Below are 21,482 nucleotides of genomic sequence, written 5' to 3' on the forward strand. Positions count from 1 at the left end.
TCATCTTTCGATTGTTTACAAAGTCCCAAGATCAATACAAGTATTCAACTTGGCACTTGGGGGCTAATGGCTATTTGATCAATACAAGTATTCAACTTGGCACTTGGTGGCAGTTTCAATTACTTAAAGTACTGGTTTAACTACGCTAAAGTTGAACCGGCCCTTGGGGGCTACATCAGCAAATTTCAAAGCAACAAGATTTATATTATTTAAGTCCTGGTTTGAAAGAATATTCCAAACCGACCCTTGGGGGCTAGGAGAGTCAGGAATGGAAGCATACAAGCAAGAAGGAGCATATGGAAATTACCTCATATTTGTCTTTCATCATGTTGACCAGACAGGCTTCATAGTCATGGCTGGTATACAGCCGGTTCAGATAGCCGGAATGGATATCTTGGGCGTTCAGAGCAGCGTATGTCGTCAGATCAGCGTTCCACTTGCCTTTACCAAAGGCAGCAAGTTCTTCCTTGGCAGAATGTTTGGATAAAGCGACAGGATTGTTTGGCTCAGTATGGCCAGTACCAGTAATGACAACCTCATCATCTTTGGTACCGCCGGTTTGCACTGGAGCTGTTGGCTTGTCAGTAGGCTTTGCTGGACCGGTAGAGCTTTTAATCCGGATGGAACCTGTAGGCTGATGGGTAGGATCTGAGGTGTCAGTGGGTCTCTCTTCTACAATAAGATCATCATCTTGTTGCGGTGGATCGTTGGGAATATCCACATGAATAGCCGCTTCAGCGTTGGGTGTCTTGTCCACTTCAAGAACGACATCCTCTTCGGCCGCTTTGTCCAGGCGGGCCTTCTTGCTTGGCCTAGGTTTGGCCCTGCGAAGGATGACAAAATCAAATACAGAATATGTTCTTAGGCAATGTACTGCAAACATTGCAATAAGTATAGCTTACCCAAACACCGTTTTGAGCGGTGGGAGCTGAGTAGCCGATGACTCGCCAGAAGATGAGTGGGAAGTAACCTGATAATTGGAGTCAGACGGAGTAAGAGGTTGACGAAAGAAGCCTGCTTTAGGACAAGCACTGACAAGCAAATTAGAGACCTCGGAATGGAGCTTCCGAACCGGACTGTTCGGTAAACCGGCGGAGGTAACTACCTGGCCGCTGTGCCGGGTGGTGCGGCGAGCTTCGTGTTGTTGGGTCTTCATAAGAAGTTTAGGATCCAAATAAGCAAGAGGATGAGAAAATTTAACTTTCCGGTTTGCCTGACAGATTTTTTGTGAAGGCAAGGTTTCTGAATCGGAAGAGAGAATAATTACCTCGGCAACATCCGTGTGGCTGGCTTCGACATCATCCTGACAAATATCATCATCAATAAGACGCATGAAAAATAAACCAAGTGAGTCAAGCTCTACCTCAAAATCCGGATTATCAACCTCATCATCAGGAGCTGGATTAGAAGAGGCGGTGGTTCTTTTCCTATGGGCAGTCTTCTTCACAACTTTAGTCTTTTGTCGGGCTGCTCTTTCCAGTTTGTCTAGTTTTTCTGGCTTCTCCTACGGCGGTTTTTTGCTCCAAAACGGATCATCGCCCTGATTATGAAGACACTGATATTAAAAACAATGACCAGACATATCAATAATAGATTCAGTAAAGGGAGAAGTCAAAGTCTTACAGCTGGCGGTTTGTTGGTGGCACAGAAGGGAAGCAGGCCGGTTCTGGCGCAGATGTGTTCTGGTTCATTCAGTATCTTACGCACAGCCTCTGTGATTTCTTCACCAGAGAGCTGGAGTCTTGAGTGTCGCAGTGGGTCATCAACACGATCAGTATACTGGCACATCAAACCGGAGCGCAGACTAAGAGGCAGTATGCTCCATGATATCCAACAACGAGCAAGATCAACCCCTATTAAACCGTTGGCCATAAAAGCTCTGAGCTTTGATAGCTAAGGAGCATATTTACTTCTCTCCTGTGCAGTCAATCTTTGTGGAGAAGGGTGTGTGTTGCTGAGCCACTCCGGTCGAAAGCCAGGCAAGGGATTCTCACTAGCAGGGGAGGTGTCTTTGCAGTAGAACCATGTCTGATTCCATTCTTTGGGGGGGCTATGCAGTTTTGCGTGAGGGTATGTGACCTCTTTCCTTTTCTGAATCGCCACACCACCCAACTCCATATTGGAGCCGTCAGTAAATTCAGTATGACGGTTTAGATGGAATAGGTCTCTTAACAGTTCCACTGTGGGCTCCTCTTGAAAGAACGCTTCACAGAGCACTTGGAAGTGACACATATTTGTAACAGAGTTGGGGCCAGTATCTTGTGGATGGAGCTGGAAATCGGCTAAGACATCCCGATAAAATTTAGAACCGGGCGGCTTAAAGCCCCGGGCTAAGTGATCTATGAAAACAACAACCCCTCCTTCTCGAGGTGAGGGAGGGCATTCTTTGCCAGGAGCCCTCCAATGGATTGTATCCTTACTGCCTAAAGCACCAATCAGGACTAAATCGTCCAGTTCAGCCTCTGTGACGCGAGAAGGAACCCAATTGCACTCATACACTTGCTTGGCCATGACGGAATCTACAAAGTAAAATATCCCGGTTCAAAAATGCATTGATTAAAATGCACTGGTATGTACAATGTTAAACTGGAAACAACCCTATCTAAACCGGAGTTTCATGAAGCAACCTACATCTGGCGGTTCAACAAGGGGACTAATGGCATATACCGGTTTGGAAAATTTTCTATAAGGTTAAACCGCCAGACCTAAACATTGAAGCAATTGAGATTGCGAATGGTTAAGTATGCAGAAACAGGTTTCACAAGATCTTATTACGGCATTGGATCTGAAGCAAGTTCAGAAAATAAGAAAAATAGTCGAAGATCAAAGCAGAACAGTATTGAATCAATGAGCAGAAGTATATGTAAGATCTATGGTTTTGGGCAGGAAACTAGCGGCGGATACTGAAAGTTACCGCTACACAAAGCAAGGGATTACATGTGCATCCAGGAGCTAATACATGAGTATGAACAAGTGATGAACACCGCAAGAACACGAAGCCCTAGATCAGATCTATATTGAGAAGAGCAGAAGACCTACCAGAGCTGAGGAAAACGCGGAAGGTCGCCGTGGCTTTCTGGCGCGTTCAAGTTGATGCAGCGGCCAAGGGTGATGCAGAAGACGACGGCGGCAGTGGAGCTCTGAGACTGGCGACACGAGGAAGACGAAGAGGAAGGGCACGAAGGGAAGAGAAGAAATGACCCTTCGGGCCTATTTATAAGGCAAAGGACATGTGTCAGGCGCAGGAATCAAGGGACCGCAGATTTTGGAAGTAGGGCGGTCACCTCGGTCATTGTGAATCTATTAAACAAGAAGATATCATGGATGTTTTCTTTATGACAGATGATGTCACGCCGGTTTACATCAAACAGAGAAGATGACGTCACGGCGGTTCAACAACTACAAGAAGATGTTGAAGACGAAGATTTTTGCTCAGGATTGACATGAACCTGTTCAAATCAATCTGGGCCTAATGTTGGGGATATTACTACTGCGCATAAACCGGCCTACCTGGGCCGGATTAACTCCATCAGTAGTTCAAAGGTTTTAAAGCCCAAAGAGGCAGATAAAGGCCCAGGGCCCGTAGTCGGTTTACAACCTGTAGCCGTACACCAGCTTTGTGCACATACTTGTAATATGAGTTAGGAACAAGGAGAGACCAACCCGGATACGAGTATGAACCGGTGTTGGGACTCTTTGAACCGGCAGGCGTCACCCATGTATATAAGGGGACGACCCGGCGGCGGTTCAGGGACGACAGACAACGACTCGAGACATAGGCGAAGCTTATTCGCTCCCTAGTCATCGAAACACCCATCAATTCCATCACAACTAGAAGTAGGCTTTTACCTTCATTGAAGGGGCCGAACTAGTATAAACTCTCTTGCGTCCTTGTGTCCGCTTTAACCCCTTCAAGCTAATCCGTAGCGATGGCTCCACGACTAAGTCCTTTCTCTAGGACATCTGCCGTGACAAAACCACGACAGTAAGTTTTCTTGAAGAAGCGGAATTCAACAAAGTCATGATGGTTCCTTCATCCGAACAACTTACAGTGGGAAAGGTTGGGCCTGTGATACGACCGGGGTAGACCAGGATAATTGTCGGGTGGTAGGTGCGACATATGCCAACGGGTGGCTTATCATTGTGGGAGCCAGTAAGACATCGCCGGTGCCTGGAAACGGGATAAGGCGAAGACATGCACGCCGGCGGATCTTACCCAGCTTCGGGGCTCTCCGTGGAGATAACACCCCTACTGCTCCTTGAGCTGTTTGGTGGGAGGAGGAAGAAGGGCACGGCTAGCCTACTTCTTCTCCTTGTGTGGTGTCCAGGACTAGCAAGGGGTCCAACCCTTTGCATGGGTGCTCCGGGGGGTTTATATACGCCTACCCCCCGGGGGTACAATGGTAATCCGATTGGGCACGGGGCCCAGCCGTCTGTGACTGTGCTCGCCGGCTTCTGCGCCGGCTGCTGGCGCCCGCCGACTGGTGGGTCCCGTCGGCTGCCGGCCCCTTGGTCGACAGGCAGGCCCCACTATCCAGGGCCTGGTCGGCGGCTGGTTACTGTGGCTCCATCTTGTTGACGTGGGCTTCGTCGTGGTAAGCGCGGCTACAGTACCGCCGCCTGTCAGGCGATCGCTGTAGCCTCACCGCGTCTTGTCTCCTTAATGGGGCGTCTTCTTCGAGGGAGGCGGCAAGCCGGCTGCAGGGAGCCGGCTCTGTCTTGGGCCGACTGGTTGGAGGCGTGGCCGCCTTCGGGCGTCTCTCTGCTCAAAGGGGCCCACCGTCTGTGGGCCACGCTGGCGGCCCGTCGTGGGTGACGCCAGGGCCAACATGGCAACAGTGCCGCGCCGGACGGGTCATGCCTACCCCGTACGACGCACTGTGCCAGGCGTGCTCCGGGATTCGGGGGTGGCAGGCTTCACTGTAGCCACGCCCCGTCGCACCGCCGTTAGGTGGGTGCAAACTTTGTGGGTACGGTCTTGACCGCTTTATGGGAGCCGGCTTCTTGGAGTCGGCCTTCTCATGGCCGGCTTCTTGGAGTCGGCCTTCTCATGAGGGCTAAAGTTGGACCGCCTTCCGAAAGCCGGCCTGGGCAGCAGCCAGCGAGGGGAAGGCGGCCCCATGTCTTTGATTCTTGAGGGCCGGGCGGGCTCGTAACTTTTTTAGAAGGGCCAGGGGAAGCCGGCTAGGCTACCCATGGCTATTTACTCCGACAGCAGTCCCCGAAGCTGATCGAGCTCCGAGGCGAGCAGGGGGACGAGAAGCTTGGTCAGCTTCCCATCCTGAAGAGCCGGCTTTGCGGGCGTATGCCGACTTCAGAGAGCCCCGCGTCTTGTAGGCGGGAGGAGGGGGGACCTGCGTGCTGACCACGGGCCCTCCCGCGGCCACGCGGCAGCGAGATCCTGCGAGCGCACGCGCGCGACGGGACGCCGCGCAGGCCCGGGCCCGCCACTCGCGAGCCTTGGTCCGGGCACGGATCTTCCGTGGCCCACAGGGGCCGCTCGCCTTCTCAAGGCAGTTTTGTTTCGCCGTTAAGGCTCAATAATCGCGGGACATGGGGAGTGGGCACGATCGATCCCCACGCTTCCCCACGCCGCGCCTCCTCGGCTCCGCCACGCGAGCCTATAAGTAGGGGGAGGAGGGAGAGTGACAGAGGTTCGCGCGCTCTTTCTCGCTCCGCCCCTCCTAATCCTCGTTTCTTCCTCTCGCTGCCGTCGCAGCTTCCCATCATAGCACCCCCACATCGTCCTGCTCCCATGGCGTTGTCAAGCTCGTGGGACGGCTCCAACGTCCATGAAGACCATGTGGAGTTCCTCGTACAGGTCCGCCTGGCGCCGGAGAAGGAGATCTCGCCGGCGCCGGAGGAGGGCGAGCGGGTCGTCTTCCGCTCGCACTGCCTGCGTGGCTTCGGCCTTCCGGCGAGCGGATTTCTGCGCTCCTTCCTGGAGTTCTACAACCTCTAGCCGCATCACCTCACGCCCAATGCGGTGATGCTGCTGTCGGCCTTCGTCTCCCTCTGCGAAGGCTTCTTGGGGCTGCTCCCCACGCTGGAGCTCTGGGGAGAGTTCTTCCAGAGCAAACTCGGCACCGTCGTCGCCAGCGTGCCTGCCCCTACGGGGCCTTCATCGCCATGAGACTGGCAATACGGCAAGGCGCCGTATTCTCGCGCCAATCCTCCACCCGTGGTAAGCTTCTCTCTCTATCTTCTTTTTGTCGTCAGCCGGCTTCATGACGGCTGGCCTCTGACCAGTCGGTTCTTTTGAGCAGAACCCTCTTCCTGCGCCGCCGGCCGGGGCGGCAGGGATTGAACGCCAGTATGCCCCCGACCGCACGGTGGACGACGTTGACGACCCGGACTTGGGGGCGGCCACCATGGAAGACGCCGTCGTGGGGGACAACGCCGAGCCCGGAGGCTCAAGGTTCACCGCGAGCTTTGAGGACTGGTCGGACGATTTCGAAGCCGAAGTCGCCCCGCGTCGCTAGCCGGCGGCCAACCATCAGGGCGCGGGCTCGTCTATCGCGCCGGCTGCCGGCGGCGCGCAGAAGCGCCGGGCCGCTTCAGGCCTCTTTGGCAGTCGGCCGAAGAAGTCCAAGCCCTCCACTGCGGCGACAAAACGAGACGAGGCAGCCGCGAAGGCGGCCCGCTTCCGCAAGGCGGTGAAGCAGCCTCAGGCGGTTTCAGCGTAAGTCACCGGTTGCCTGGTCGCATGCCCTTCATCATTTTCTTTCTCTTCGAATATTCTTCTTAACTTTTTCTTGCTTGCTGGACAGGGCGCCGCTTTCCCTTGAGCGGGGCCCGGGCGGCTCCGTCGTGGGGCCGGCTGGAGGGTCTTCGAGCTCCCGCCGCGTGGACCCCCGCGCCGATCTTAGGGAGGCCACAGAGCGGAACGCCCGCGAAGCGCGGGAGGAGCGCGAGGCGGCGGAGAAGGCGGCCGCCCAGGCGGCGAGGGAGCAGGCCGACGCGGCAGCCAAGGCCCAGACGGAGGCGGCTACCGCGGAGACGGAGGCGGAAAGCTCGCGTAACCAGCCTCCACTGCTCGCCATCCCTCTCCGAGCTGTAGCCCCCGACACCCCATTGCCCTTGGCGGAGGAGATCGTCCAAGACCCGCCGCTGACGGAGAGGGGGGAGGACCCTGTGGCCTTCGCGAGGAGAGCGCCGCCAGCAGCGCCAACCGAAGCGGGCCAAGGCGGCCAATCGTCAGCGGCGCCAGAGGGGCCGACCGGAGGTGAGCCGGAGAACAGAGCCGGCCTCAAGGTGCAGCCGGCGACGAGCCGGCGCGCAGGGGGAGGCGCCGCTCCATCGGAGTTGCGCCGAGTCACGGGCGCAGGCCCGTCGGCGGAAGATCTAGAGGCGGCCAGCACTGCCACGTCCAAGTGGACTCCCAGCGGGGGGACTGGCGAGCTGAATGTGGCGGCTCAAGGGGTCCGGAGCCGGCTGCAAGCTCAGGCCGCCCTGCTACAACAGTTCACCCAGGAGTTCTTGTCAACGCGAGCCACTATCCGGGTGAGTCCTTCATTCTTGGCTGCTTTGCTTTCTTAATTTCTTCCATGGGGGCGCGTCACCGCACCCACTGGGTGTAGTCCCCGAGATTCGGGCCGACTACTGTGCAGTCGGGTCGGATCTTTCTCGACGGCTACCTTACTTTGCTCTTTCTGAACTTTCAGGAATATCACAACCTTCGTGCTGCCGCCTTCAACTCCCAGGCTCGGGAGTTGAGCCGGAGGACCGACGACCTGGCCGACAGCCGGAGTAAGTACTCGATCTTGTCTGTGTCCTGTGGGGGCGCGTCAGCGCACCCACTGGGTGTAGTCCCCGAGATTTGGGCCGACTGCCGCGCAGTCGGGTCAGATCTTTCTTGACGACTCTTTCCTTATTGATTTTTCTCTTTCTTTGTCTTCAGGGGCCAACGCCGACTTGAGGAAGGAGCTCGGCGAAGCGAAGGCCGCCCTTCATACCAAGGAGGCCGAGTACGCCGCCTTGGTCCAGGAACGGGATTGCCTAGCCAAGAAGCTGGCCGACCAAGAGGAGAGCCACAAGGCGGCCCTGCAGGCGGCACAGGATAGCGAAGCCGCTTTGAAGGCGGAGTATGAGACCGAGGCGGCGGGCTGGTCTGAGACCCGGCAAGCCCTGGATGAAGGCTTCGGCCGGATCGAGGATTTGGTCGATGGTAAGCCGCCTTCCTCAGCCGTCCCCTGCCCCTTGCCGCCTGGGTTTTTGGCTTATCTTGAGCTGCTGCTTGTTGTTTTTGGCAGACTACTTCCCGGGCTACTCCGCCTTCGCCGCCCAAAGCATTGAGGCCCATCGCGAGGCGCGTCGTCAGGCGGGGGCCGACATCGCGCCGGATGCGAACCAGACACTTGAGGAGCAGCTCCTGGCTGTCCAGGCGCGGTTGCAGCCGGCTCATCAGATGCTTCGCCGGCTCCAACGTGCCGGGGCGCAAGTGTTGGCCGCCCTCTTGCCCGGCGAGACGATCCCCCGCACCCCAAGCCGAATTGTCGACTGGCTGGAGGTCGCAGTTGGTCGCTTTGAGGCTTGGAAGGCGTCGGCAGCCCGCCTCGGAGCCGGGCGGGCGTTGGAGTTCGTTCGGGCTTGGTACCCAGGGCTGAGCCTGGACCAGTTGCGCACTTGGCGGATGGAGGCCGACGCGGAGCTGGAGGAGGTGAGGCCGGCTATCGCCCAGCGAGCTTCGACGATCGCCGAGTGCACCGACATCAGCGTTTTCGCACCCGAAATCGATGATGATGGTGTTGCTTAGCCAGAGGAGTGGTTCGGGCTGAACCCGGCGGTGGGCGAGGACTCGGCGGAGGAGATTGCCTCCAGCGACGAAGGCGAGGATGACGAAGAGGAGGACGGCAAAGACGTCGAGCCGGCTGGTGGAACGAACGGCCGACCTCAGGCCGACCGTGCCTCCAGCAACGAGGCGCGTGTAAGCGCGCTCTCTGCGGGAGGCGGCGACCAAGCCGAAGTTCGCCAGCCCGCCGCTCCTTCAGCCGGCATGACCGTCTCCGCCAACCAGTCCGGCTCGTCGACCGCTCCGCCAGCTTGACCTGCCGTCTTTATCTTTCCTGCTTCTTGTCCTTTGAACAATCTTTGTTAAGTTTCGCAGTTCCACCCACTGGGGGTGTATCCAGACTATGTTGAATGCTGGCCTCTCAGAGGTCTTTTTATGTAAATATTGTTATGTGCATGTTTGGTTTCCATTCGCGTATGCTTTTTATCCTTAGGCTTTTTCCTTTGCCACCTTCCCTTTTTGGGGAGGCAAGTACTTGAGCTTTCTTGGATTGAAGTGAAGTGAATGGAAACCGGCCGGCCGGCTACTCTAGTAGCCAGTCGGCGGTGTGAGAAAAACCGGCTTTTGTTATATTATTCCGTTAGTCCCCAGCCGTTTTTCGTGTGGGCGCCCGTTCCTGCCTTTAACTCTTGCCAGCCGGACAGCCGGTTCTTCGAACTGCGACTTTTGGCAAGAGAAGGCTTGGGAGCCGACACACTACTTGTCTGACTGCGGGTAGGACTTCTAATATAACTCCAGTCGGCCAGTCCCCGAGCCGACTAATCGAACCCGGTGCCGGACGGAACAAGTAAAAGAAATGACAAGGTCATAAGCATGATACTTTTCATTCATAAATAAGGGATGGCAGTCCCCGAGCCCTCCTTGGGGGGCCTATTGTCTTGTACTTAATACAAAAGTTAGCGTGATACATACTGCCTTTCAACTGTAAAACCTTCGAAGGAGGTTGGCATTCCATGGTCGTTCCGACTCCTTGCCGGAGTCGTCTCTCTTGCGTGCCTTCGGCTTCTGTGCATCGATCAGGTAGTAGGAGTCGTTCCCTAGAGCTCTGCTGATGACGAAGCGGCCTTCCCAAGGGGCTGAGAGCTTGTGCTGGCCGGCTGTTCGCTGGGTCAGCCGGAGCACAAGATCACCCTCTTGGAAAGATCTTGGCCTGACCTTCTGGCTGTGGTAGCGGCGCAAACCCTACTGGTAGATGGCAGACCGGCTGAGGGCTGACAGCCGGCTTTCTTCCAGTAGGTCGACGCCATCTTCTCATGCTTCCTTGGCCTCCGCTTCCGTGTACATGGTTACTCGAGGCGAGTCGAACTCGATGTCAGTTGGGATGACCGCCTCGGCGCCATACACAAGGAAGAAAGGCGTGAAGCCGGTTGACTTGTTTGGTGTAGTGCGCAGACTCGAGAGGACCGCCGGCAGCTCATCGAGCCAACAGCCGGCTGAGCGCTCTAGAGGTACGACCAGTCGGGGCTTGATGCCGGAGAGGATGAGGCCGTTAACTCGCTCGACCTGGCCGTTTGACTGCGGGTGGGTGACAGATGCTAAGTCTAGCCGGAGACCTTGGGCTGCGCAGAAACGTGCCAGGGCTCCTTTGGCTAAATTCGTGCCATTGTCGGTGATGATGCTGTGCGGCATGCCGTACCAAGTTGTTATGTCTGCGATGAATGTCACAGCAGTCGGCCCATTCAGCTTCTTGATCGGCTTTGCCTCAATCCACTTGGTGAATTTGTCCACGGTGACGAGCAAGTGCGTCATGCCGCCGCGTGCCGTCTTGAATGGGCCCACCATGTCCAGTCCCCAAACGGCAAAGGGCCAAGTGAGGGGAATGGTCTTGAGTGCCGAGGCCGGCATGTGTTGCTTGGAGCTGAAGAGTTGGCACCCCTTGCAATGTTTAACTAATTCTTTGGCATCATCCAAAGCAGTCGGCCAGAAGAAACCATGGCGGAAGGCTTTGGCGACAAGTGATCTTGAGGCCGCATGGTGGCCGCATTCTCCTTGGTGAATGTCTCTGAGGATTGCAATGCCTTTCTCTTGCTCGACGCACCGTTGGAGGACTCCAGTGACACTGCGCTTGACGAGCTCTCTGTTGATGATTGTGTATGCTCCGGCTCGACGTTGGACTTGTCTTGCTTCTGTTTCGTTAGCCGGCAGGTCTTGGTTTACTAGGAAGTTGAGGATGGACTGAGCCCATGATGGAGCCGCGACTTCTTCTACTGCCAATGTGGCTACTGCCACCAGGGTGGGCGGGCTGGGCGGTGAGGTGCTGGAGTCGGCCGCCGGCTGTTGTGCTGGTGCAGTACCCGGGCCGGCTACCGCAGTCCCCGAGCCGGGTGTGGCAGTGCCCGAGCCGGCTGCCGAAGTCCCCGAGCCAGCTGCCGAAGTCCTGGGGTCGCCTACTTGGTTCTTCGAGCCGGACCCGGCCGCATCGGGGTCAGGCGGCACGAAGATGGAATCGGATTCTGGAGATGGCTTGATAGATGGCTTGAGGAGGCGTTGTAGAGCGACGCCAGTTGGAATTGCTTGCCGAGTGGAGCCTATTCGAGCCAGGGCATCGGCTGGCTCGTTGTCGGCTCGCGGTACGTGGAGGAACTCGCATCCTTCAAAGTATCCACTGAGTTGTTGGACTAGGAAGCGGTAGCTCGCCATATTCGCGTCCTTGGCGTCCCAGTCGTCAGATGATTGCTGGACCACCAGGTCCGAGTCGCCATAACATAGGATCCGGCAAATGCCAAGTTCTTTGGCAAGCCGGAGCCCGTGTATGAGCGCCTCATACTCGGCCACATTGTTGGAGGCGGCAAAGTGGATCTGTAGCGTGTATCTAAGCTTGTCGCCTTTCGGAGAGGTAAGGACGACGCCAGCTCCCAAGCCGGTGCGCATCTTGGACCCATCGAAGTGCATCCGCCAATGGGTGGAGTCGGGAGCCGGCGGCAGGTACTGGGTCTCGGCCCAGTCGACGAGGAAGTCGGCCAGTGCTTGGGACTTGATGGCAGTGCGGGGCTGGTAGAAGATCGTGTACAGGGCCAGCTCGATGGCCCATTTCGCCACCCGGCCGGATGCGTCCCGGCTGCCTATGATCTTGGCTAGCGGGGCGGTGGATACGACCGTGACGGGATGCTCTTGAAAGTAGGGCTTCAGCTTCTTGGCGGTGAAGTACACGCCGTAACACATCTTCTGGTAGTGCGGGTAGTTCTGCTTTGAGGCGGACAGCACCTTGCTCAAATAATACACCGGCCTCTGGACCGGCTGGGCTCGGCCTTCTTCTGGGCGCTGGACTACGATGACGGTGCTGACCACCCGGCTGGTTGCGGCGATGTAGAGGAGCATGGGCTCTTTCTCAGTCGGCGCCGCGAGGATAGGCAGCGTGGCCAGCATCTTCTTCAACTCGTGAAAAGCTTGGTCGGCCTGGTCGTTCCACTCGAAGTGAGAGCTCTTCTTCATGAGGCGGTAGAGGGGGAGAGCTTTCTCTCTGAGCCGGCTGATGAAGCGGTTCAAGGAGGCCAAGCACCCGGTGAACTTCTGAATGTCTCGAAGCTTGGTGGGGATCGCCATTCTCTCGATGGCCTTGATCTTCACTGGGTTGCATTCGATGCCGCGTTCGGAGACCAGGAAGCCTTGGAGCTGGCCGGCTGGCACTCCGAACACACATTTCTCGGGGTTAAGCTTGATTTGTAACCGGCGTAGGTTCTCAAACGTTTCCTTGAGGTCTCCCAGCAAGGTGCCGCGCTTCTCCGTCTTCACCACGATGTCGTCCACGTAAACGTGAGCGTTCCTGCCGAGCTGCTTGAGGAGGCACTTCTGCATGCAACGCTGAAAAGTGGCACCGGCATTTCTCAAGCCGAATGTCATAGTCAGGTAGCAGAAGGCTCCAAATGGCGTGATGAAGGCGGTCGTCCGGATCCAGCTTTATCTGATGATATCCGGAGTAAGCATCCAAGAAACTCAATAGCTCGCATCCGGCTGTGGAGTCTATCACTTGGTCAATCCTTGACAGGGCAAAAGGATCTTTGGGGCAGGCCTTGTTGAGGCTCGTGTAGTCTATACACATGCGCCACTTGTTGTTCTTCTTTAGCACAAGGACCGGGTTGGCGAGCCACTCTGGAAAGAAAACTTCCATAATGAAGCCGGCTGCCAAAAGCCGGGCTATCTCCTCCCCTACGATCCTGCGTTTCTCCTCCGACAGTCGGCGAAGGGGTTGTCTGACTGGCTTTGCGCCTTCTCGAACGTGTAGTTTGTGCTCGGCGAATTTCCTCGGAACACCCGGCATGTCCTTGGGGGACCATGCAAAGATGTCCCGATTCTCATGAAGGAAATCGGCGAGCTCGCCTTCCTATTTGCTGTTCAGGTTTGCCCCGATGACGGCAAACCTCTCTGGATGCGCGGGGTCAAGAGGTATCTTCTTCGTCTCCTTGGCCGGCTGGAAAGATCCTTGAGTATCATGCTCCTTGGGGTCGGGGGACACGGCCGACTGTTTGCCGGCTATGGCCACGACTCGGTCCAACATCTTCTTTTCTTCGGCAATCACAAGGGACTTGGCCAGCCGGCTGCTGGCCGCCGCGCACTCAGAGGACTTCTTGTAATCGCCGGCCACGGTGATGACGCCTTTGGTGCTTGGTATTTTCATCTTGAGGTATGCATAGTGGGGAACTGCCATGAATTTGGCCAAGGCAGGTCGGCCAAGCAACGCATGGTAAGGGCTTTCCAGGTCCACCACTTCAAACCAGATCGCTTCCCGGCGGAAATGCTCCTTGTCCCCTAAAAGTACATCAATCTTGATCTTGCCAATGGGGGCGCAGGACAGGCCGGGTACGATGCCATGGAACACTGTCCGAGTAGGCATGAGCTACTTCGTCTTGACATTTAGCTTCTCCAGGGTGTCACGGTACAGGATGTTGATGCTGCTCCCGCCGTCTATCAACACACGGGAGAAGCGGGCGGCGCGTCTATTCGTTGCAAGGGTGGCTTCCAGGACCAAAGCATAAGAGCCGGGAGACGGCATCACCTCCGGATGGTCGGCCCGGCTCCAACTGATGGGCTTTTCTGACCAATGCATGTGTCCGGCGGGGTTGGTAGCGACCGCGCTAACTTCCTGGCGCTCTTGGCGTTTGCTGCGCCGGTCTTCGGGCTGGCTTGTAAAGACGATGTAGGTTGCTTGCTCATCAGGGAACTCGTCATGCATGGCTCCGACTGTGGGCCGAGCGGCCGGAGGCGGCGGAGGCGGAGGTGGCGGGCCGGCAGGCGGCGGAGGCGGAGGTGGCGGACCGGCAGGCGGAGGCGGCGCGAGCCCTTCGCCTTTAGAGATTCGGGTGAGCCAATGGCACTTCCGGGTCGTGTGGTTGGACGGCTTCGCGCCACTGTGGAACTTGCAAGGGGCGTCGAGAGTTTGCTCATAGGAGAAGGCGGGCTGCCAAGCCGGCTTGCCGCCCTTGGGCTTCTTGGGCGCCGGTCGCTCTTCAGGCGGCGCGTCTTCGACTGTGGCCACCTGCCGACTGGCGGGAGGCGGCGCGGGGCCCTTGCGCTTGTGGTCGTTTGAGTGGGGGAGTCGGCCGGAATCCCCAGCCGGTGTCTTGGGCGCTGGGTTGGGTACCTTTCCGGACGCCTCTACCCGAAGCTCGGTCTTCATCGAGGAGTCGGCGGTGGCATACTTGTCCGCTATGTCCAGAAGCTCGTCGAGGGTAGCCGGCTCGTCGCAGAGGAGCTTGTGCTTGAGGAGGGTGCCTTCTCGGCATCCGGCTGTGAAGTATTCTATGGCTTGCACCTCGTGCACCCCTTCACAGGAGTTGCGGAGCTCGGCCCAACGCATGAGGTAATCGCGAGTGGACTCGGCGGGGCCTTGTACGCACAAGGAGAGCTGTCTTGGCTTGGGAGCCCGCTTGTAGGTGCTGGTGAAGTTGCGGATGAAGGCTTCTGTGAAACCTAGCCAGTTGTTGATGCTACGCGGCTTGAGGCTGTTGAGCCAGGTCCGCGCCGTGCCTTGCAGCATGAGGGGCACGTACTTCACGGCAACGCGCCGGTTGCCGTTGGCTATGCTAACCGCCGTGGAGTAGTCGATCAACCAATCTTCCGGCTTCACGGAGCCGTTGTACTTGGGCGTGTCTCTTGGGAGCGAGAACCCTTTGGGAAAGGGCTCGTCGCGGATGCGGGGGCCGAAACAGGGCGGGCCGACATCGTCTTCTTCTTCCAACGCCCGGGATTGCGCCAGGCGGTCGATCCGATGGCGGGCGTCGTTCTCACCGATTCCTTCGCGGCGGCCTAGCCGGCCACTGAGAGTCGGGTGCGCCACTGGCGGCGGGGCGGGATATCTCTCTCCACGGGGCGGAGGCGGAGGCGGGTCGCCCCGCCATTCCATGGCTCGGGGATGACCGTCCGCGTCTCGCTCGATGGAGATCCGGGTCCGGCTGCGGCTGGCAGCCGGCTCCTTCTTGCGTCGTGCGCGGGTATTGCTCGTAGTCGGCGTCCGGGACATCGCGCCGTGTTCTCAGCGCGGGGGAGGGCTTTCCGCGCGGGCGTCGGCTTCGTGTCGTTGCGCGGCTGCGTCAATCAATTGCTGGATGCGCCGGGTCATGTGGGGGAGGTCTTCAGCCTCCAAGCCGTCCAACTCGTCTACAGCAGCCTGGGCGGCACGCAAGTTCTCGAGCGGAGTGGCATAGACCGGGCGGTCGACTCCCAGCGTGTCGGTGATGACGGCGCCGCGTTGCTTGACATGGACGGCCCGGCTTGGCCCGCCCGGGGCCGGCGTGCCGAAGGCGGCACGGTCAGCTTCGCGCTGATAGGCCTCAGTGAGGCGTCTTACGGAAGCCAGCCTCCGGCCCTCTGCGAGGAGGGCGAGGCGGCGTGCCTCCAGTGCTTCGTCGTCGGCATTAGCCGGGAGGGGAGCGGACAAGTCGTGGGCCGCCGCATGCGAGGCGTCGCGGGCGCTCTCGTCGGCCGGGCCGCCGTGGCCGACAACCATCACTTCGGTGGTGACAACATCGCAGCCGTCGGCTCGAGGATGTGGGTCGTTGTAGATCGTGACGTTGGTGGGGAAGGTGTCGTAGGAGGCCGTGGAGATGAGAGTTTCGTCGAGGAGATCGGCGAGGCTGCTCGCCGCACAGATGCTGGTGACGCCTTGCAGCGCGTCGTGGCAAGCGCCATCGGGCATGCCGGGCTGGCTACGCTCACGGGGGAGGAATAAGGTTCCCGTCCAGAACAGGTCTCCGGGCGACGGTGCACCTGGCCCCACGGTGGGCGCCAGATGTCGGGTGGTAGGTGCGACATATGCCAACGGGTGGCTTATCATTGTGGGAGCCAGTAAGACATCGCCGGTGCCTGGAAACGGGATAAGGCGAAGACATGCACGCCGGCGGATCTTACCCAGCTTCGGGGCTCTCCGTGGAGATAACACCCCTACTGCTGCTCTGCGGGGTCTCCGCATGTTCACTAGATGAATCAAGTAGCTACACAACGCTCCTTGAGCTGTTTGGTGGGAGGAGGAAGAAGGGCACGGCTAGCCTGCTTCTTCTCCTTGTGTGGTGTCCAGGACTAGCAAGGGGTCCAACCCTTTGCATGGGTGCTCCGGGGGGTTTATATAGGCCTACCCCCCGGGGGTACAATGGTAATCTGACTGGGCACGGGGCCCAGCCATCTGCGACTGCGCTCGCCGGCTTCTGCGCCGGCTACTAGGGCGCGCCGACTGGTGGGTCCCGCCGGCTGCCGGCCCCTTGGTCGACAGGCAGGCCCCACTGTCCAGGGCCTGGTCGGCGGCTGGTTACTGTGGCTCCATCTTGTTGACGTGGGCTTCGTCGTGGTAAGCGCGGCTACAGTACCGCCGCCTGTCAGGCGATCGCTGTAGCCTCACCGCGTCTTGTCTCCTTAATGGGCCGTCTTCTTCGAGGGAGGCGGCAAGCCGGCTGCAGGGAGCCGGCTCTGTCTTGGGCCGACTGGTTGGAGGCGTGGCCGCCTTCGGGCGTCTCTCTGCTCAAAGGGGCCCACCGTCTGTGGGCCACGCTGGCGGCCCGTCGTGGGTGACGCCAGGGCCAACATGGCAACAGTGCCACGCCGGACGGGTCATGCCTACCCCGTACGGCGCACTGTGCCAGCGTGCTCCGGGATTCGGGGGTGGCAGGCTTCACTGTAGCCACGCCCCGTCGCACCGCCGATAGGTGGGTGCAAACTTTGTGGGTACGGTCTTGACCGCTTTATGGGAGCCGGCTTCTTGGAGTCGGCCTTCTCATGGCCAGCTTCTTGGAGTCGGCCTTCTCATGAGGGCTAAAGTCAGACCGCCTTCCGAAAGCCGGCCTGGGCGGCAGCCAGCGAGGGGAAGGCGGCCCCATGTCTTTGATTCTTGAGAGCCGGGCGGGCTCGTAACTTTTTCAGAAGGGCCAGGGGAAGCCGGCTAGGCTACCCATGGCTATTTACTCCGACAATAATTTTGTGCATGGCAGGTGGACCAGGATGGTCGACATCCCACATGTCGGCGAATGAAAGTATTCTTTCCGATATAGAGGACGAGCAATGAGTATTCATTGTTTATTTTTGATGAAATCTATTGTCTCCACTTTTACGACGGAGGAGTGTGAAACACGGCAGCCCAGTGAACTTGGCATGTGCACCACTCCCTCCTTCCTCGTGTAATACCCAGGTTACAACTTTTTCTCACTTTCTCTCTATCTATTTCCTCTCAAATGTTTTTTACCTTTCTTTTTTTAAGACACAATTGTTTTTATGCCTTTTTTAGAATTATTTTTTATACCTACGAGCACGTGTAGAGACGGGCTCTTGCAGAGCCCACTCCTTGACTTTGTCAATGCCTCTCTCTCCTCCACATAAGGAGTACTACTTGCTATGCATGCATGCGGCGGGCAGCTGGCGTCTTGAGGGGCCAGGGCGGTGAGAGCGGGCTTCGGAAGCGGTCCAGACTCTAGCATAATTTTGGTTTTTATAGTATTTCTTTCTCCATTGACAGGTTGGCCCGCGTAGATAGATAAAGAACACGAGCTGATGAGGCGCATGCGGACTGTTTGACTGGTCAACCAGACAAATACGGAGCTATACGCTGAGCCAGTGACCGTATAATCACCATATCTCGTATACAATGATCAAAGTGAGCTATCAAGACAAGTTCGATGACCGCCAATGCATTTTACTCGGTAATAAATGACCAGGATTGAAGGGGAATCCAAATTTGCTTCGTCTTCTGTCCTTGGGCTCTTGACAAACCAATGCACTATACGGTTGTCCGGCCACTCCACCCCAGAGCTCTCACCAAGCGTCGTTCATGCCACCGCGCTGCACACTAACCGGTAAGGCAGCGATGGCATCCCGCCGCGCCGAGTTCCTCACCGCCCACGACCGCACACAAAATGGTAGGGAAGTGATGGCATCCCGCCGTGTGGAGTTCATCGCCGCTCGCGACCTCACAACTATGTGGGAGGAATTTGAAGATGCCAAGGCCGAATGGGCGGTAGAGCAAGAGGCGGCCAAAGCCGCACAGAGGGAGCGGAAAATTCAGAAAGCACTCAAGAAAAGAGAGGCCCGCCGCCGCAAGAAAGAAAAGGATGCACGCGCTGCTGCGGAGAGGTCGGCGGAGATCTAAGCACGGTGGGGTGTCGCCGACAAAGCCGGGAAGGAGAACGACATCGTCTGGACAACATGTGAGAAGTAGTAGTACTAGTAGTTAGTGTGTGTGTGTGTGTCTGAGTACGAGCATGTACCAGTACTACTAGTTACTACTGTAGTTTTTAGAGCAAATTACCAGTACATTAGCCTAGAATAAATGGAAAAATTCCTATCCTAAGCATCAAATGGCATCTCTTTCTCTATAGGAATTGAGATGCATGTCATCTCACTTCCTATGATTTTCATATTCCTATCCTATGAACGAAAGGAGGCCTCTGTTGGAGTAACTACAGTAGCTAGCAGTACTGCTGGTACAGTAGTTTTCTTCAAGAAGCGGAATTCAACGAAGTCATGATGGTTCCTTCGTCCGAGCAACTTCAAAGTGGAAAGTGGGCCTGTGATTTGACGGCTCATTAGTCATTGCTACTGTGGCGCGACGACCTGGGTGACTTCCTTGGAGTTCTGCGCGCATGGCAAGTGGACCAGGATGGTCGACGTCCCACATGTTGGCGAGCGGAAGTATTCTTTCCAATATCGAGGAGCAAGGAAACCGCGTGGTATAGTATCACTGCTGATTGGTTCGCAAAAAAATAGTATCACTGCCGATTTATAATTATTTTTTATTTCTAATGAATGCTAGCGTTTCAACTCTTACGACGAAGGGTGCCAAACACGACACGTGCTGGATGTCCCACATGTCAGCGAAAGGAGTGGGACATGAACAGCGTGGTAGAGTCCAGCGTAAAAAACAGCGTGGTAGAGCGTCTCCACTTCTTCCACTTCTAGGTCGGAGACCACACGTAGTAGTACTTAGTGGTATGATGAACGATACAAAGTGCGACCTGGAGACAAAGACACGTGTAGTTGGAAGGTCTCGGGGCATACACGTAAACAAATATAAAAGTTAATATGTGCCTCCAACTAATATAGTAGTAGTAGAGTACTTAGGCACGTACTCCATAACATCACTGTGCATTGCACGTACAACATTTAGTGGTAGAACGTAGTAAGAGAAAAATGCCACCCAAGAGTTCCCTTCTCGACCTACTTTTGGATGTTTGGTAGAGTGTATGGAGGGTGCATGAGTCCACACTAGTTTAGCACAAATACACTAGAAGCATGCATGAAGAGAGCATGCATGAAGAGGGGTGTTGAGTTGAGCATGCATGAAGAGGGAACAACTATGCTGAGACGAGAACGCAACCAAACACACCCTATATGCCACGCATGTTCATACCATTTGTGCCTTTCTACTTCACTTACTGCACTACATTACTCAGGTTCGTATGTCCACTCCTGGGTACATGTTCGTCTCGTAGTTCCAGTCCCACGTGTTCTTCATATAGATGGAATGATCCTTGCATAACACATGCACCTTGATGCTAGATGTCTCGCGTTTTGGCAAAAGGATGAACAAAGCTCACGTAAAAATAGAGTGGAAGAACATAGATTCCGGACGACCGAGAAGGAGCAAGGAACCTCGTGGTGGAGCTTCTGCACTCATAATATTTAATATTATTCAGCGATAAAAAATTAACCAATCATCTCCACAGTGGACTGGAAGAGTACAAGACACGGCAGCCCAGTGTAGTATCATACTAGTACATGGCTAACCACGCTATCACCATATTTCTTGGCTTCCGTGCGACACCTATCTCTAGTAATCCAGCAGCCTGTATTGCTTCTCCCTCCTCGTCTCTATCAAAGTGCAGCGGGCTGGCGTTTCTGCCGTCCATTGAGGTCGGTTAACTATCACATGTTAGTGACATGCCAAGAGCATTCTAAAAAAATTCCTTTCACGTTCCGTTTTCAAAAAGAAAAAAATCCTTTCACGTATGAATTTTCCTGTATGCTTTGAGCAACTTGCATGTCCTATACTGCTCCTATTTGATACTCTAACTTAGCTAGAGGTTAGACTAACTCATGACTAACCCTGAACTAACTATAGCCAAAGAGGTGTTTGGGTGACAGGGTTAGATTGACAACAAATGCACTTCATGGAGGGAGAAAAGTGATTTTTTAGTGGTCGCAATGAGAACTATCTCTAGTTAGCACCTCTTGGGTGGGATTGTTTTTTTTGGTGGGTTCGGTGCAACTTGCTCCAATTTAAACCCTCGTGCTTGGATAGTTTAGGGCTATTTGAGCCCCAACTAGCTCAAACTAACTCTAACCCATGGATCCAAACAGGGCCTATGCCCAGTATCGACGCGGAGCAGTCGCGTACACCGGGAAGCGGTGCTCTCTCGATCGTCGCACCACTTCAAAGCCGGTGCCAGTGAGAGGTCGCATCCGCTCTGGCCGGGCATTAATGCGGCACTGACGCTCCAGGGGGACGCTGACCGTTTCACGCGGGAAGCGCGCGCTGGCAAGGGAGTATAGGTTTTGAACCGTTTCAGGTGTTGTACTGGTAGTTTGCAAAACTACTAAATTATTGCACTCAGTTTCCTAAGAAATTCTGGTAAAAAAAGGTTACTCCACAGCCCGCTTCCCTTCTCCTTCCTCTTCCACCGCCCGCGCACGTCCGTGGGAAGCGACCGGTCAACCCTTATATAGGAGTGCTAGCACAAAAAGATGCATGCATGACCACTAAAATTTCCATATTAAAGCGCCGCTCCGGTGGGAGTATGGCGTATGTTGTTACCTTCGGCCAGCCCATGGCTACCGGGCGACGGCGACCAGAGAAGAGGCGGCAGGAGGGGAATGAATGCAGCTACTGTTTGGGTTCGCCTTCTGGCTTAAATAAATGTGCAGCATCATGTGTACCCGCGGGTGCACAAATTGTAACATACGTGTCTGCTTAAGTGGGCGTCAAGTAACTGGTGTGTGTGTGAGAGAGATTCTGAGAGACAGAGTGCGTGTGTGCGACTCAACTCTTCGGACATGTACTCAACCTTTTGAAGGAAATATGCCCTAGAGGCAATAATAAAGTTATTATTTATTTCCTTATTTCATGATAAATGTTTATTATTCATGCTAGAATTGTATTAACCGGAAACATAATAATGTGTGAATACATAGACAAACAGAGTGTCACTAGTATGCCTCTACTTGACTAGCTCATTAATCAAAGATGGTTATGTTTCCTAACCATGAACAAAAGAGT

This window comes from Triticum urartu, chromosome 3, assembly GCF_003073215.2.
Source record: "Triticum urartu cultivar G1812 chromosome 3, Tu2.1, whole genome shotgun sequence".
Lineage (NCBI taxonomy): Eukaryota > Viridiplantae > Streptophyta > Magnoliopsida > Poales > Poaceae > Triticum > Triticum urartu.